The sequence below is a fragment of the Saccopteryx bilineata genome, chromosome 2 (assembly GCF_036850765.1).
Source record: "Saccopteryx bilineata isolate mSacBil1 chromosome 2, mSacBil1_pri_phased_curated, whole genome shotgun sequence".
Taxonomy (NCBI): Eukaryota; Metazoa; Chordata; class Mammalia; order Chiroptera; family Emballonuridae; genus Saccopteryx; species Saccopteryx bilineata.
In genome coordinates, this window is record NC_089491.1 from 63,880,418 (window position 1) to 63,899,039 (window position 18,622).

Below are 18,622 nucleotides of genomic sequence, written 5' to 3' on the forward strand. Positions count from 1 at the left end.
ACAGTGATCTCCAAACTTCAGTTACACCCTCACGAAAAATAACAGGAGGTACTAGAGAGGCATGCCTACTTTTTTATTCTTTATTGCATATAATATTGCAAGTGGTCTCATTGATTTATGTTAGTTAAATAATTCACAAGAGAAAGACACTTTGGACTAAATTCAAGTTGTCATTATTACCACTATTTGAATTTAGATAGAACATGTATTCAGATCCAGAGCTGTGTGTTTTTACTAATGATGTTGTTGGCTATAATTGCGATGTATGACTGCATGATATTCTCTTTGCTCTGTTATACTGCATTTCACATGTAGCATACTTTCCTATCACATCCAAGATTGTTTTAGTTTTTAGTTTTAGGATTATTTTTTTTCAACCTAAAGGAGTAGGGATGTGTATAGAGAAAGAAAGTAAAGAAGTGGAAAGTAAGGTAAAGCAAGTAATAGTAATGTATAGTCGTTGTTACAACTCTTGTGATAGTTTGTTAAATATGCTATTCCAGGATTGAATCCACTTAATTGGGGGATGTAAACTGTTCTTGGTTGGAGAGAAGAAGCTAAGGTCCACAATTCAGTAAGTAGCCCTAAAACCTTCAGTTCCTTCATGAACAGTCATACTCATATTTACTTCCACCTTTCATCATTTCCCCCACAAGCCATTTTTATCACTCTTAGGATGAAGAATACAAAGATAAGGGACACCCACCCAGTTTGTAACTCTTGAGATTTGATAATATTACTGTTCTGTTAGTATTTTTTTGATTTACTAGTATGATTTCTGGGTGTTAGTATAAGATTTGGGCACTGTTTCCATTAGATTTTCTATTCTTCTGAGGATCATTATGTTTTCTTATAATTCCAATATTTCAACTGAAGAGGATGGACTTGAAGAGTAACAACCACAATAAGTCCAGCTTCTGAATATCTCCAGAGACAAATATTTCTTTATTACTTTGTGAGAAAAACCTTCTACTGATGGGCTTTTTCAATTACAATCAAGTTATTCCCTGTGGTGAGTTAATGTTGGTCTTTTCATATTTACATTCAGAACACTGTATATGAATGTATTTCCTTTTCTAGAGGACTAGGGTTTTTTTTAGGCATTGTAAACATGTCCAGTAACTCTGTACATCCTTTTGTATTGCAGGACTTAGCAATTCAGAGACATTATCCAGGCAACTTTATAATCATACAATGAGGTAACTAAGGCCTAGACTGGTTGATGAGGAAAAGTTTTCCTTCTTAACTCCAATTAATGAGTGTAGAAGGAAAGACAGAATTAGGCAAGCATCATTTCACAAACTGTAGCTAACCTGTCAATTCAAACAAGATTTATCAAAGTTAAAATCTTCAGGTAAGTGGTGAATGGGAATCTGGACATTCATTTGGTCCAAAGTAATACCACACAGAATACTTTCACTCTAGTAAAGGTGAAGTTTAGAAAACTAATGGTAGGTAAATTAGGAGTTCTGTGTCTTCCAATGTGATGCAACAAGCATGGAGTACACCACATTATCTATGATATTCTACACATAGTATTACACTTGAACCCAGCCTTCAAAGGGGGGTGCAAGTAGACAAATCCCAAAAGGTAGGGTAGTCAGGAATCAATTGGCCTTCTGCCTTCAATAGTCATAAAAAAAAGACTATACTAGATTAAAAGAATTTTTTTTTTTTTTTTTTTTCATTTTTCTGAAGCTGGAAACGGGGACAGTCAGACAGACTCCCGCATGCGCCCGACCGGGATCCACCCGGCACGCCCACCATGGGGCGACGCTCTGTCCACCAGGGGGCGATGCTCTGCCCATCCTGGGCGTCACCATGTTGCGACCAGAGCCACTCTAGCGCCTGAGGCAGAGGCCACAGAGCCATCTCCAGCGCCCGGGCCATCTTTGCTCCAATGGAGCCTTGGCTGCGGGAGGGGAAGAGAGAGACAGAGAGGAAAGCGCGGCGGAGGGGTGGAGAAGCAAATGGGCGCTTCTCCTGTGTGCCCTGGCCGGGAATCGAACCCGGGTCCTCCGCACGCTAGGCCGAAGCTCTACCGCTGAGCCAACCGGCCAGGGCTAGATTAAAAGAAATTTAAAAAATATAAAATACATGTATTTCAAAAGATATGCACTAAGGTGTTAACAATCTCTATTACTGACAGGTGAGATGTGACATTCTATTTTTTCTTTGTATTTTCTTTTTCTACAATGTGTATCATGTACTATCTCTATTATAATAAAACATTTTAAAAACTTGATGGTCCACCTGGCTAAATGACTGGCTCGATCCATATGAGATATTTTCTAGACCTTTCTGCCATACTTGTCATTCTTCCTTGGTTGAATTCCTATTTGCTATCATCCTTTTTGAATTATGATACCCATTATTTGGCAATATGGTTGAGATATAATTATTTTAATACAAAGTAGAACTTCTGATCTGCCCACTACTATTAAGGCATCTAAAAACTACACTGCCTTTTTGGAAACACAGTCACCTTATTACTCTTTATTACTCTTTAGAATACTCTTAGAATTACTACAGACTATTTAGAATACAGGTCAGCTTTTTAGAATAGACTATTTAAAGCGGAATTTGACTATTTAGAAGAGATGTTAAAAACGTAGGTTCTGGAGATCTTGGGAAAAGTTACTGAATCTTACTAAGCCTCAGTTTTCTCATCTGTAAAGTGAGTAAAATACTAGAAATTGTTTCACAGGGCTGTTATGAAGGCTAAACTAGATAACAGCAAAAAAGTAAAATATGATTCTTGGTTAATAGCATAAAATAAGTAAAATTGAGTTATTATAAGTATTATTGTGGTTAAATAAAATTTCAGTATGAAGGCTAAATAAAATTTCAGTCTAAATAAATTTCAGTATCATTTAGACTCCCTCCATACTTCAAAATTGTTTGATCAAAAGTAATCTATTTTGTGAGATTCCTAGTGAAAATATCTTTTAATCAAAAGAATAGAACCAAATAAGTAATTTTCTTTACCTGACAATAAATATACCACTATATTTCTATTTTTATTATACTGTGAATTCCTTCATTAACTCACCAACATTGGGTCCTTTGAATGTTTAGGACCAATAGAGGCCAGAAAGCACTCGCTTGAATGGAGGAACCTCAAGATTTCAAAGTAAACTTTAGGGGACTTTCATATGCAATGATATTCTATGGGAATACACAGAATTTAATAAAGTACCTGTATGATTGAATGCTCTGAGGAGCTCAGCAGGGCCACACAATTTTCTCTGTGTGAGCTTAATATACTCACAATTAGCTTGCGAAGCTATAATCTTAAAGACAAAGGAGGCAAAATCTCAGAAATTTTCAGAGCATCGATTAAAATGCAGAAATAAATAGATGACCATCTGTACGAGAGGTAAAGTGACAGAGAATCTTAAGTTTTAAAATAATTGAGGTCCCTCCAAACCCTAAACAATTCATCCAGGAACAAAAAAATATAGAGAAGCTGAATTACTCCAAAGTAAACCATTTTCTTAGAGTTTTACATCAGGTATTCTAGTGTTCTCAATGAGATCACTGATTATTGTATATTAACTAGGATTCTTTGCACTGCTGGCAACAGACACTCAAATGATTTAAATAACAATTAAGTGTATTGACTAACATAGCTGGAAGTTCATAAATAGGACAAACTTCAGGGTGACCTTAACCTGGCAGTACCAGCTTTCAGTCCCAGATGTCCTCCTCTTGGCTCTGCCACGTCCTGTTTTTACCTTCATGAAATAGCAGTCCCAGCTTCACAGGGACTCTTTCCAGGTTTCTTACTTAAGGTAAGAAAACATTTTCCAGAGGCTTCAACCAGTTCCCCTTGATGTCACAGGCCAGTATTGTATCTTAGCACTTATTTCTGAGGCAACCATTTACAAGGGTGTGGGGTCACTTCTAAAACATGACTTCACGTAATGAAGCTGTAGATGTATAAATGACAATTGGGGTACTCTTGGTAGGAGAGAAATCAGTGTTGGGTGGGTAATTAACAAGGAGGAATGAAAAAAATTCAAGATTGGATGAAGCAGGGAATTATTTTCAGAAAATTAAGTTTTTCATGTTAATGAAAGCTGGCTTTGAAACAATTGTGAAGGAGAAGAATCCAAACCTTTTCCCATCTGGTTTTCTCCTTTGCTGAGATGACAATAATAATTTTGACTGGAACTAAAAATATTATTATGTATCCTATCTCTAGCCAGGTTTTAGAATTCTCAAATGGCTCTGAACATTTTCAAAATGTTTAAAGTTTGGAAAAATCTAAGGGATAATTTTTTCCTTAATTTTAAGACCATCAGATTTTATAAATGGAGATGCAATCTGTATATAATAACCTAGACTTCAAAATGTTGTTCTGTAACAGCTATCTGATGTTTGACATGTTTTGACACTCCTTAATGAGCTTGTTTATATCTTTAATCTTAGAAATAAATTTACGAAGTATAAATCTGAGCATCAAGTATGACTTTATCCTTGAAGAGGTGGAGTGACATCTAAATTCAGCAAGATATTTTTTAATTTTTTAAAATAAAAACAGATCTGCATGCCTTAATGATTTCAGTTTACACACTTTTGTGCATACAAGTGTCAAGCTAATTAAGAGGTCTTAGGTGGCCTATCCAAATCACAATTTTCTCCTTAGGTCTTTGGACTCCATGAATTATTCATTTATTCATTTAATGAAAATTTACTGATTGCCTATCATGGTGTTGGGAATTAAAAAAAAATGACTTGGCCGTGGCTTTCAAGAAGTTCACAGTAAAATGACACAGGCTGACATGGAGCACAAATGAATTTTTAGAAGGGGTAAGTACAATGATGGATATGTACATGGGGAATTTTAGAATTATCAATACTTATAAGGGATCCTTAGTCACCTTATGTCTGGAGGTGGATGAAAGAAAAGTTTTCTTGTAAATGATGAATGATATTTGAGCTGAATATTAAAGGATGAATAGACATTATCCAGGCAAAGGGAGATTGGGGAGAAGGGGAACACATTTAGACAGAAAACACAGTGTGGTCAAAGCCATGAAGTAAAAACACAGTCTTGTATAAGGGAATAGTATAAGCAATTCATACAATTGGAGAAAAAAGATTGTAAAGCAGGGGGTGGGAAAATACAAGGTTAAAGAGGTATACAGGAGCCAGGAGGCCTTCAGAGACTTTTCTCTCTGTAGGTGATGAAGATTCATTAGAGGTGTTATTTCAGGGTTGAATTGAAACACATCGAAGTTTTTCTAACATCTTATTCTAACCTTCTTTAATTCTATGTATGGCTTTTGTCTATAACATTTAAAACAATCTAAAGGAAGCAATCTATTGTTTAATTGTATATTCTTCTACCTTCTCAACCTCACTATCACTACAACTTTATTTGTGTGGTGCTAAGATATGTATTAAATTCCAGCTTCTTTATTGTATTCAACTGAACCAAAATACTTGTGAAACTATATTGTTTCAAGGAAACACAATTGTAAATTAGTAACAAGTTTATGAAAGGAGTTTAGCAAAGCCCTCACTATTACCCTGGATATGTCACATCATCATCTTCTGTTTAATTTTCTCTTTGTTTTCAAGAGGTTAATGGTATCACCATAAAATAACACAAATTTAAGAACTAGCAAAGTACTCTGTTGCCTTTGCACTCATTGATACATACACAATTCTGGTTATTAAAACCAATTTTCCTACTATTCCATTGTCTACTTACTCCTCCTCCTCACCTACTTCTTTTTAACCTAGAAAAGTATCACATTAAGATGCAAATACCAGAAGTAGGATTCATTAAGCTATTATTAAATAATGGCAGGATGATTTAGTTGAGTATTAGATGCCCATCCAGTAGGGAAATGTATTTGCCTTCCAGGATCTAATGGCCAGAGGTGAAGAAAGGCCTGAAAGTCTGAGAAGGAAGAACCAAACATAAAGTTTGCTTTTTCACTGTAGAGAGCCATTCTCAGTCAGTTTAGTTTTTCTAGTCAAGCAAGACAGAATTAAGAAGTGCCTCATGCTTCGAACAAAATCATAGAAGAATCTATTATTCAAAACAAAATGTTAAAAAAAACCACCACATACCTAAAATGATGTCACTTGTGCTAAAACCCAACATACCAAACCTAAATTTAATACCCTGACCTAACTTCTGTTTCAACATTTCCTAGAAATATAACCTTAACCAGTCTGGAACTTTCTGGTTAAACATGAGTAAGGTTATCTCATTTGAACCCTCTCTATTCCCCATAGAAAGAAGAGGAAATCTTCATGATAATAAAAAACCTTGTCATTTCCTTCTCCCCCAAAAGAACATGTCCTGGTCTAAAAAATAATTCTAAATCTCTCTCTGGTGATTTTTTTTATAATCTTTCTTTTTTCTTTTTTAAAATTTATTTTAAATTTATTGGGATGATAAAAAATAATTCTCTCTTTTGTTAATAGGTCCTTTGCCTTACTTTTCTTTCTATAAAACCTTCCATTTTATACAGCCCCCTAGTTGGAGAAGGCTTCTAGTTGCTAGAAAGGATGCTGCCTGATTCATAAACTGCTTAATAAAGCCAATCATATCTTAAAATGTATCAGATTGAATTCTTTTCTTTGCCAGTCCAAAGCCACTAAATAGATGTTCATTTCCTCAATATGACTACAAACTATTGTCTTAGAAAATAATAGAATGTTTCCCTTGCTAATGTACTAACCTTTCTTAGGTGGCAGGCATGTTAGGACAAGTATTTGCAACTCATGAGGATGAGGAAAGTAACCTGAAATTGTGTATCTATGGTCATCTTCATCCGTGCTTAGAAGCGAGGTGCTTGTCCACCTCCTCACACTCCCACCCTTTTGCTCGAGTGAACAGATAAGGGATTCCATAAATCTTGGCAAAGGATAGAACACATTGTCCTCAGAATTCCCCAGGAGGAGGAGTAGAGCTGCTCAAGAACTTAGAAAGGGTGCCAGCCACAAGGAGGTCTGAACAAAGAGAGAGAAGGTGAGGCAGTTTTTGACATAGGGAGATAGAAATCATACAAAAGGAACATTTTGCTCATGAAGCTTAAATCTGAAAGTGTTTTCTTAGAGGCTATATAAAAGAATGATGAAATCAGAGAAAATTCCTATGATCTCTAGTTGTCCTCATTGACCTACATGGCTGGCTCCTAGATGTAGTTTTAATTTTTTTTCTTTGAACTTGTGTTTGATAAATGAAGTTAGAAAGTAGCATGAGCAGAGGTGATATGTACAATATGGCAACATGCATGTGTGCCACCCATTCATGTCTAGTGTTTAAGGTGCCCCCTGAGCACAGAATTCACTGAGATTCAAATCGAGTGCAAGGTAAGCAAGTACAAAGTAAGCTTACTATGGCTCAGTAAGCAGAGGCTCTGGCAGCCACAGAAGGCCAGGCTTTGTTTGAATTAGAATTTGCTTCAAATGCAAAAAGAAGGCACTGGCAGTCTTAGAAAGATGAACTATCCAGTATCATACCCTTTCTTACTCATGTTAAGTCCTTTTATTAACTAACAACTTGTGCTAAAAATGATGTCAATTAGTCTTTACTTACCCTTCAAAAACTTGAAGGTAGATAATGTTTGTAGAAGTGCTCATATCAAGAGATAAAATAAACACTATAGTTTTGGGTGGTGATTCCTCTGTTCTACATGTTCTGGCTGTTCAAAATACATATGCAAGTATGAGCTATGAAATGCAAACTGCATAATTTCAATGATTCTGCATACAAGCTTAATATTATATTTGCATTTAAAACTGGTATTGCACAATGTGAAAAATAGTAAAATTTATGTTAATAATTTAAAATTTTAATTTACCTTAACTTAGTACAAGATTAAATAGCAGATAAACAGTATGCCAATTTGAGGACACTTTTCATTGATTTGAGAGAGAGTGAGAGAGAGAGAGAAGCATCAATTTGTTGTTCCATTTATTTATGCATTCATTGGTTGCTTCTTGGCTGTGCCCTGACCCAGGATTAAACCATCAACCTTGGCATATTGGGATAATGCTCTAACCAACTGAGCTAGCTGGCCAGGGCCCTGAGGAGGCTTTTAAAAGAAAAGAAAAGCTTCAAGTTTTAATATTATTAATGATATTATATTCTTTTTCTGTTTTTTCAATAATGACCCTACATTTTTATTTGGATTAGACTCTATAAATTATGTAGTCAGCCCTGTGGCTCTACCTCTTGAAATCTACCAAATTTTCAATAAAAAAAAAATGTGTATGTATCTACAGAACATATTTGGTTTAGTGAGGTCTTTCTTTCCAGCATGGCTCATATCAGCCATCCCAATCACCCTTTTCCTTGCTATCAGAAATAGGGGAGGGAGAGTATTGTACTCTAATCCCTAGTCATAGGCATTGTAAATTAAGCTGATTCTCATCAATTAAACTCTAGGGCAGGGGTCCCCAAACTACGGCCCGCGGGCCACATGCGGCCCCCTGAGGCCATTTATCCGGCCCCCGCCGCACTTCCAGAAGGGGCACCTCTTTCATTGGTGGTCAGTGAGAGGAGCATAGTTCCCATTGAAATACTGGTCAGTTTGTTGATTTAAATTTACTTGTTCTTTATTTTAAATATTGTATTTGTTCCCGTTTTGTTTTTTTACTTTAAAATAAGATATGTGCAGTGTGCATAGGGATTTGTTCATAGTTTTTTTTTAATAGTCTGGCCCTCCAACGGTCTGAAGGACAGTGAACTGGCCCCCTGTGTAAAAAGTTTGGGGACCCCTGCTCTAGGGAGATATACATGGCTTCAGACAATAGATTGAATTTCTTGATGACCTCCATAAGTAACTAAAGCACAACCTTAGAAAAAGATGAAAGGTAAGGCTTACCTCACCATTCTTTTTTTTTTTTTTAAGTCTATTTGAAATATAACAGTCTGTACATTTAAGGTGTACAGTGTTAATTTGGTGTCTTTACTATATATTTAACATTGCCTTGTAGCAGTATTTAGCACCACTGCCAAATTACATAATTATCCTTTTTTTCCAGTCCACCATTTTTAATATTGTGATTAAAGGGACCTACATATTTAACTCTAGATTTCGCTAAAAAAAAGTAAAGTTTCATCTGCAACAAAACTAATACTTCTAGCATCTTGCCTCCAAGTTCAAGGAACACTTTCTTCGGGGTCTTGAACCTGGGTCATCAGCATCCCAGTCCAATGCTCTAGCCACTGTGTCACAGCCTGGTCAGAAGGAACACTTTCTTAATTAGGCTTTAGTTCAACAGCAAGCGACAGAATGGCCCCAAAATAGTGACTTCAGCAACTTTGAACTTCTTTTCTCTCTGATTTATAAGTTTGGAAGTGAGTGATCCAGGGTTGGTATGTGCTCTACAGTGAGCTCAACCCAGGTGCTTTTCTTCTGCGTCCCTCTGCTCAGCACAAGCTCTTTTCCCAAGGCTACCTTGAGATTCAAGATGTCTGTAGCCATCCTCCCTGTCTGGAGAACATGAGGAGATCACAATAGGAAGAAGGGAATACATCTTCTTTTAAGAAAGTTCTAGAAATTGAACACACCACTTCTACTTACATCCTAATAGCCTGAATTTAGACATATAGCTATACTAGGTGTAAGACACTAGAAAATGTAATACTATTTTCTCAGTTAAAAATATAGGGTTCTGTTACCAAGAAATATGAGAAGAATGGAAGTTGTAGGAAATCATCCCTGTGCCAAATTATATCTTCATGTCAGTTATAACTGCATCATTCTCTTACTAAAGAGTTCTCATATTAGTAAATTCTTATAACACAGTACCTAATACAAAACAGATTAGGCAATTAATAAATGTTGTTCAATTGGTTCACAATTTGTGATCATTTATAAACTTATAAAGTTTCCCAATTTCTCTCAAGTCTATTCATTTTGACTGGTAACTCAGGAATACATAAAAAAGAATATAATTTAAATTCTATAAAATATTTTTTAAAATAATAATACTATGTTATCTGTTTTATAATTCAGATATTTTCTAATATCAGATATTCTTAAAGTGGATTCTATCTGAAAATGATAGACAAACTTGAATGTGCAAGGAGTTTGTGTGTGTGTGTGTGTGTGTGTGAGAGAGAGAGAGAGAGAAACAGAGAGAGAGAGAGAAACAGAGAGAGAGAGAGAGAAACAGAGAGAGAGAGAGAGAGAAACAGAGAGAGAGAGAAACAGAGAGAGAGAGAGAGATGCCAGACAGGAAGGAAAGTAGAGATGAGAAGCATCAACTCATAGTTGCAGCCTTTAGCTGTTCATGGATTGCATTGTGCTATGTGCCTTGACTTGGGACTCCAGCTGAACCAGTGACCTTGGGCTCAAGCCCACGACCTTGGGCTTCAAGCAAGTGACCATGGGATCATGTATATGATTCCATGTTCAAGCCAGAGACCCCACGCTTAAGCTGGTGACCCTGCACTCAAACTGGCAATCTCTGGGTTTCGAACCTGGGTCCCCTGTGTTCCAGTATGATGCTATATCCACTGCAACTTGCCAGGTCAGGCATTGTGCAAGGAGTTTTTTAGGGAGCTTTTCCAAAGGCTGACTTCTGGAATACATCTATTATCTATAACTACTGTTATTATTGCTCTTCATATTTCTCATTCAAAGAGTCTGGGGTTTGGCTGAGGAATCAGAATTTTCAGTAGAAGCCCAGTGTAATTACCATAAGAAACACTATCACAAAACCTAGCAGATTGCATTTGTGTTTACCTGTATTTTGCCCCTACAAAGCTGGGCACAGGACCAAATCTTTTAAAGTATAATTATAAAGACCAGAATATCATCTTTCTACCTGCACCTTCCATTAAATTACTGCTAACTCCTGGCCCTTATATTTGGAGTTTCCTCTCTATTAGCTACTTCTTCCTATTTCTGCTTTATTTCTGATTTTTTTTTCATATAATTCAGTCTGAAGTTCCTCACAGCACACGGAGAAGTGCTGGGTTAGCCACCCAGAGGCGTGTGTGTGTGTGTGTGTGTGTGTGTGTGTGTGTGTGTGTGTAGAGAGAGAGAGAGAGAGAGAGACAGAGACAGAGAAGAGAGAAAGAGAGAAGGGGGTAGCTGGGGTCAAGAAGGCCAAAAGGATTTGAAAAACCTCTATATAAGAAATAAAGGTTGAGTGAATTTTTGAAAGATGAGGGTTCAGGCTGACACAAGGAAGAGCAAGCAACTGGAATTCAGAACACAAAAGAAAAAGCAGATTTTGTAAGTTTGACTTCTTTGTGGAAATGTAACCACCTCAGTATAGCTTAAGTATAAAGTTCACACTGAGGCATGACTAGAAATGAGTCTGGACAGGTTGCTGCCAGATCACAGAGAAGCTTGATGCCATTCTAATGGGGTAATGTGGCATCCCTAGTAAGCTTTAGAAAGGAAGGACTATGGCCTTGAAAGATCTCCTTAATGACAATGTGGAGGATGCTATGAAACAAGAGGCCATTACTCTAACTATAGTCTTCTAGACCAGAAGTGAGGAGAACCCTCTAAGCAAGGGCAGTTCCAGTAACAATGAAGAGGAAGAAGTGCACAGAAGGATTTGATCAGTACTAGAATTTTAGAGAAGCCAAGGTTGACTTCCAAGTCACTTAACTAATAGAGAATCTAGAAAAGGGATAAGGAGACCCTTGTGTGGCTGTTACAGTGATGGTGAACTTACTGCATTTGCAGTGCCTATGGCGTACCCAAATAGTCATTGGCCACATATACTAAGGTTAGTACTTGGCCATGTATACTAAGGTCTAGTACTCGGCCACGTATACTAAGGTCTAGTACTCGGCCATGTATACTAAATCTAGTACTCAAGGGAGACAGAGGTATGGATGACTGATGCCTCTTAATCTTAAGATCATCTCACATCTGTGTGTTCCAGTGGGAGGGGGGAACCCGTCTTTAATAATAAATCAGTACAAATGTGAAAATGACCTTTTATTTTGTTCTTGTGAATTCATTCCCAAGTCATTTGTGTCATGCTCCATCTTCACAAAGGGGGTCTGGTCTAACTACTTGAAGGATCACTGATAACAGCTCTAATTTCCAGGCCCCTCTGCCTGATTTGACTGGTGGTCCAGTCTTTCTTAGCTGACCAAGATGTTACAACATACTCCAAAAATTAGGCCAGGAAAGGTTCTGAGACATAATTTCTATTCTGAAAGTGAAATGGGATTGTTTGGAAGGGGTACTAAAGTAAAAGAAATCCCCCAAATGCACAGCAAATTGGTTTTTCTGGTACCCTGGTTATTTAATTTACAGAAAATGTCTTTTGAAGTTCTTGAAGAGAGGAATGTTTTTAGAACAATAGTAAAATCTAGAAGACTTTTTAAAGGGAGGCCAGTCCCATTCCAGTGGGAAATAGTATGGCATGCCTGTGCAAGCTTACAATTATACCTGACTTTGTTTGGTGTTGAAAGTTACCAAGTCTAATCAGGTCCAGAAGATCATTCAGCAAAGCTGCTTTTCTGTCTCTGCCTCTGCCCTTCCTACTTCTGCCTCTGAGCAAGTTGCAAGAGACGTGCTAACTCTCAATTGCTTAATAATAATTCTCATTAGCATGCTACCTTGGATGTGTACTGCAGAGCAAAATTTAGCTCCTCCTCAGTGTGAATTAAGAGAAGAGCCATCTGGCCCTGGCCGGTTGGCTCAGTGGTAGAGCATCGGCCTGGTATGCAGGAGTCCCAGGTTCTATTCCCGGCCAGGGCACACAGGAGAAGCGCCCATCTGCTTCTTTACCCCTCACCCTCTCCTTCCTCTCTGTCTCTCTCTTCCCCTCCCTCAGCCAAGGCTCCATTGGAGCAAAGTTGGCCTGGGCACTGAGGATGGCTTTATGGCCTCTGCTTCAGGTGCTAGAATGGCTCTGGTCGCAACAGAGCAACGCCCCAGATGAGCAGAACATTGCCCCCTGGTGGGCATGCCGGGTGGATCCTGGTTGCGTGCATTCGGGAGTCTGTCTGACTGCTTCCCCTGTCCAACTTCAGAAAAATACAAAATACAAAAAAAAAAAAAAAAGAACAAAAGAGCCATGTGCCTGACCAGGTGGTAGTGCAGTGGGCAGAGCATTGACCTGGGATGCTGAATACCCAGGTTCAAAACTCCAAGGTCAACAGCTTGAGCATGGGATGATAGACTTTACCCCATGGTCACTGGCTTGAGCCCAAAGGTCGCTGGCTTGAGCAAGGGTAACTGGCTTGGCTGGATCCCCCCAGTCAAGGCACATATAAGAAAGCAATCAAGCCTGACCTGTAGTGACACAGTGGATAAAGCATTGACCTGGAATGCTGAGGTCGCCGGTTCGAAACGCTGGGCTTGCCTGGTCAAGGAACATATGAAAGTTGATGCTTTCTGTTCTCCCCCCCACAATGAAGTAAAATTTTTTTTAATTTAAAAGAGAAAGCAATCAATAAACAACTATGTTGCCCCAACCAGTTGCCACAACCACGAGTTGATGTTTCTCATCATCCTGGTCTCTTATCTCCCTGATATGACTGGGATAGACAAAGAGGTATTTTAACACCAAACTGGGAACCTTGTATTCTTTCTGTTTTTTCACTCATGGGCCCCAAGATTCCAGTTGTTTGCGGGTTCCTACTGCATAGTCTGCTAAATTGCGCACATCCATAGCCTGCCTAAGCCCAGTGCTCCTGTGGAGTGAATGCTACTAGCTCTGGGCTGTGCATTTGAGCACAGGGCCGCCAGCCACATGGACCTGCAGCTCCATGACTTTCCTGAGGCCACTCCCATTAGTTTTTGTTATGCAAGTAAATAGGATGCTGTTTATTCTCCTGCAGATGCCAGAGTGACTGAGTGATGCTCTGAGGAGACAAGCACAACCTTACACATTCACAGCCTACTTAACAAGGGCCATATTTCCCACAAAGGCTTTCTCATGCCATCTGCCGTCACATGATACCACATGCCAGGTCCTTATAAGAAATGAATTTGATTGCCCAGTTTCTCTCTCCTTCTTTAGAAACAGCAAATTGAACAAGTAGGTTTCACACTAAAGACATTATGTGCATATCAGATGTAGTAAATTAAAAGGAAATTTTTATTGTAATCACTGGTTGCAAAATGGCAATCACAGACCCTTATGAAAAATTTAGAGACGTTATCAAACTTAGTGGTGAGCAGAAATATATTAAAATATTTTCTGAACTGACTTGCCAAAGAAACAAAATAAAATTAGAACGGGGTCCATGGAGTTTTATGGTCCCATATTGTTTTTATTCTCCTGTTGGCATACCATTTCTCTCGCCTGCTCCAATACTGAACTCGGTGGTGAATAAATGCCACATTGGGGAAGGGCGACTGAACATGTAGGCAGGAGAGGGAACCGTGCAAAGTGTACCGGCGAACAAATGAATTAGCACGTCTTGCCAGGTCTCACTCATGAAGGATGCACCTACTTTGTTAATTGAAAAAAATGTGAAACGGGAGAGATAGCAAAATATATGTATATATTAATAACATAAAAGGCTCCTGGCTCTTCTTTCTCCCTTCCCTTCCCTGACCTATGACAGCACACTGTGGTGTTTCACAGTCTCACATTTTCATGTATTATTCTGATGCGGTCTGTAGGGAGCCTAGAACAGGCTGCTGAAGAGACAGTCTGTAATTGAAAGTTTTTTCAGGAGAAGGACTTCTCTCAGGCATGCCTAGGGAATAGGCTGCTGACTTTTTTTATGTTTGCTGACTCTGAAAGAATGCGGAGCATAAAGAAATTGAATGGCAGTTATTTCTTTTATAATTTCTCAGTGGAAATACAATTTTTAAAACTATTGATAATACATACCAGTCTAACCAGGGCTTTCAAGATGAAATTGCAATCTATAACTTGTTTTAAGAATAGGTCCCTGCACCAAGGCTTCCCTGAACCTATCTAAGTAATTACTTTAATTTGTAACAACATATAAATTCATAAGTTGTTGCCACCATGGTTTTTAGGGAGTACTTGACTTTTCAAGCCCTGCATTTCTCAGCCATAAATTTATACTACGCTGCAGGCCCACAAGTGTGTTGTTTTAAGAAGCTGTAGTCTCTTGTTATAGTTTGAAAGAAGTGCTAGGTGTTTTTGATCTAAGGTATAAAGATAAGATCCTAGTGAAAACATCAAGTATTTTCAATAGCATAAACATGATTTGACCATTTGTTGTCTGCATTTCAGAGAGAAACTTGCCAGCTTTATAATACCCATGTAAAACCTTAAACCTTTTATTTGTCTTTTCTTGGTGAAAATTGCCACAAGGGAGCATGAAATGAATTACAAATATTTTTAGTTGCTTAGCTATCCATATGGTGAGATCCTTGAAGTCAGGCACATGTCCTAGCTCCTTACAATCTCTATGCTGTGAGTTTTATTTCTTATCTATCTAGATTTTGTTCATTTGCCAGTGATAAGCTAATTACTAGCCAGATTCAACCATAAAAAAAATGAACCCTTTATTTACAACTTGGGTTTTGTGCTTAGAAAGACATATTTACATTATTCCTATGTGTGAGTATTGTATTGACATGAGCCACTAGAAGTGGCAAAGTTTACATATCCAAGTATCCTCTCAAACCCGACATCAGAATAGCCAGGTGATGGCTATGGAGGTCTGAGTTAGTTGAGTTTCTGGTCTTCCTAACAAGGGTCCCTATGGCCCTTCTACTGATAACACACTGTGCACCCCATGAGCAGCCACCTACTCCTTCTTTAAGGGTGGCCACATGCCCCAGACTTTGCCCCATCTTTCTGGGCCAATGAGAGTTCTGTCCTTGGATTAGCATAGGGACAGTGGGAGGAAGACGCTATCATCTTCTCTGGAATTGCTAAACTGTAGGTGCTTGTGGCCCTGTTCTCTGCCACGTGGTGACAACCTGGCTGAAACGAGAAAAACAGGCCAGTCCTCAAAGCAAAGTCAAGGCTGACAGAGATGAGAATCATAGCAAGACAAAAAAGCTTTGGCAGTGTGGACTCTTTTGTTCTTGTCTCTGAGGCCTCGGTTTCTCCCAGCCCTTCTTTTGTTTCTGTGGGATACCCTCCTGTCTCCCCATGAATCCTTTTTCTAACTTACATGGCTTTGAGGTAAACTTCCTGTTATTCATAAGCAAAGAAGGTCTGACCCCATCCATACAACAGTAATGAGAGCGGTGGGCTGACGAATGCTTACGGGGAAGGAGGGAGACCTCCTTTTCTCTACTGAGACTAGAATTACAAAGGATGGAGAAAGATGAATAGAAACATTTCTCAAGAGTATTAGATAACAACAAAAACTATCATTTGTGTAGTGCTCTACAGTCTTCAAAGTACCTTCATAATCATTTTCTCCTTTGACCCTCACAATATTTCTGTGAAATGGAGAAAGTGCAGTGTATAATTATACATATTTTATAAGCACAATAGAATGACAACTGGAAGTTTTTCTTGTGGTTCTGGAATTATAGTAGGTACCCATTGCTGAGCACAAGAGATTCTGCAGTGTTTTACATTTTTGAGTCCATAAGTCCCCCAGCTTTGGTCCCAGCCCCTCTCTCCACTGGCTTATGGGGAAGGGTCAGTTCAAAGAATCCACACAATGAACCCAGAACCCAAAGAGAGCCCAGAGAAGCACTTGTGAATACTGGGACATCTGTAAGAAGCGGACTGAAATGTCATTGCTCAGGTGGACATTTGTTTCATCAATAGTCCTGCCCTCATGTCTTTAAATGGTCAGAGTACAGGAAAGGAAAATGGAAGAAGTAGAATGAAAACTCAATACACAGAGAGGTTTCTGGGGATTTTTGATTGTTTGTTTTGTTTTGTTTTTTAGCAAGAGAGAGAGACAAGAAGGGAGCCAGATAAGAAGCATCAACTTGTGGCACTTTAGTTACTCACTGATTGCTTTCTTATATGTGCCTTGACTGGGGTGTTCCAGCTGAGCCAGCGACCCCTTGCTCAAGCCAGTGACACTGCGCTCAAGCTAGTGACCATGGGGTTGTGTCGATGATCCCACGCTCAAGCTGGTGACCTCAGGGTTTTGAACCTGGGTCAAGAGGTTACTTTCTAAGACTACAAACCAAGGTAGTAGCAGAGCTGAGGCTTAAATATAGACTGTTGATGTTCACACTTTAGCATGTGTCAGGATCACGGGGGGTGTGTGGCAGGAAGAAACTTGTTAAAATACAGATTGCTGGATCCTACCTCCAGCATCTCTGGTTCAATAATTTTGAGGAAGTATGGATCCAAGACTCCATTTCTAACAAGTTTTCAGATGATACTGGTGCTCTTGGCTTAGGAGCCCCATGTTGAGAGAACCATTAACCTAAACCATCTCAGTTCAAATTCAGGACTTCTTGTACAGTGCCACACTACAACCCATCAGCAATGCACCAAGAAGTATTCACTCACTGTCCTATTGCACTATTGGCATCTGAAATGAATTTTCAGATATTCTGAAATAGAATTTTCCAAGAAATAATGTGTCATATTAAATATGCACTTTTAGTATACCTTTGCAGTTTTGTACTATGGGTCTGAAATATAAGGTAGATATTCTGGATATTAGTTATAAAAGCTAAAGTTGGAAGTAAAAAATCTAAACTCTGAAGTACATGTTACTTTTAAGGATAACTGAGTTAAGAAGAGTACAATTTAGGAGCAGAGCTAAGCAGTATACATGGGAAATGATAACTTTAGCTTTGTACATAAAATGTACATCAGGAGAAAAAAAATAAAGCAGAAAATAAACAAGATGAACTCAAAATACTGTAGCAAATGTTGAGCTGAACCATTGCCAGGTGTGGAGGTGTAGAAAAATGCACACACATTTTGGTGGCGAGGCACAAAACTGTTTAAGTCCTTATTCAGACATTTCTGAAAACTATAATTTTGGCATGGTTTTATGAACAGAATTACTGGATTTATCGCATAGGCAGACCAACAATATTCTGTGAGAACTACCTCGCCCAGCCTGTGATGTTACGTAACTCCCCTAAAACATCACCTCCACATATGCCAAAGAATGGAACACAGAGAAATAAATTCAGAAATTTCTTCTGTACAATAAAAATATACCAGAAGGTGTGAATTCTCAATAAATGGTAACTAGCTCATACTCCCGTAACAAAGTAATATTCCAACAAATGACTCGAATTGATATTTTAGGGTTCATGAGGATATGTATGGTAGGTGTATGTAAATATGTATCTTGTCCTCTAAAATGTTTTATTCTTCTGCTTAGTGTTGATGGTAGAGAAAAAGTTTGAGTTGGGATAAGACAGTGTATACATGTGTGGCAGTGACCAGCAAACTTTTTAATAATAATATCTCAAATATGCATTCATTATCTAGAAAACGGCTTATGAAGGGGAAGAATAGAGGCAGGTACAACAACACATTTGTGCTGGAAAGAAACTAATGACAATCTATAATTGTCACCCTGAGGGATGTTCATATCAGCCTCATGCTTCTAACTGTAGAACTCAAGGATGATCAGGGGAAGGGAAGGTGAAGAGCTGTACTCTCTCCTAAGTGCTGCTTGTCCTTGACTACCTTTCCACCTTACACGGAAGTGGATAGGAAATCCCCTGACCTGGTGACTGGTCTTTGTGTCTTCAAGCCCTCTCTGTGAGGTACACTTCCTTAGTCAGGATTC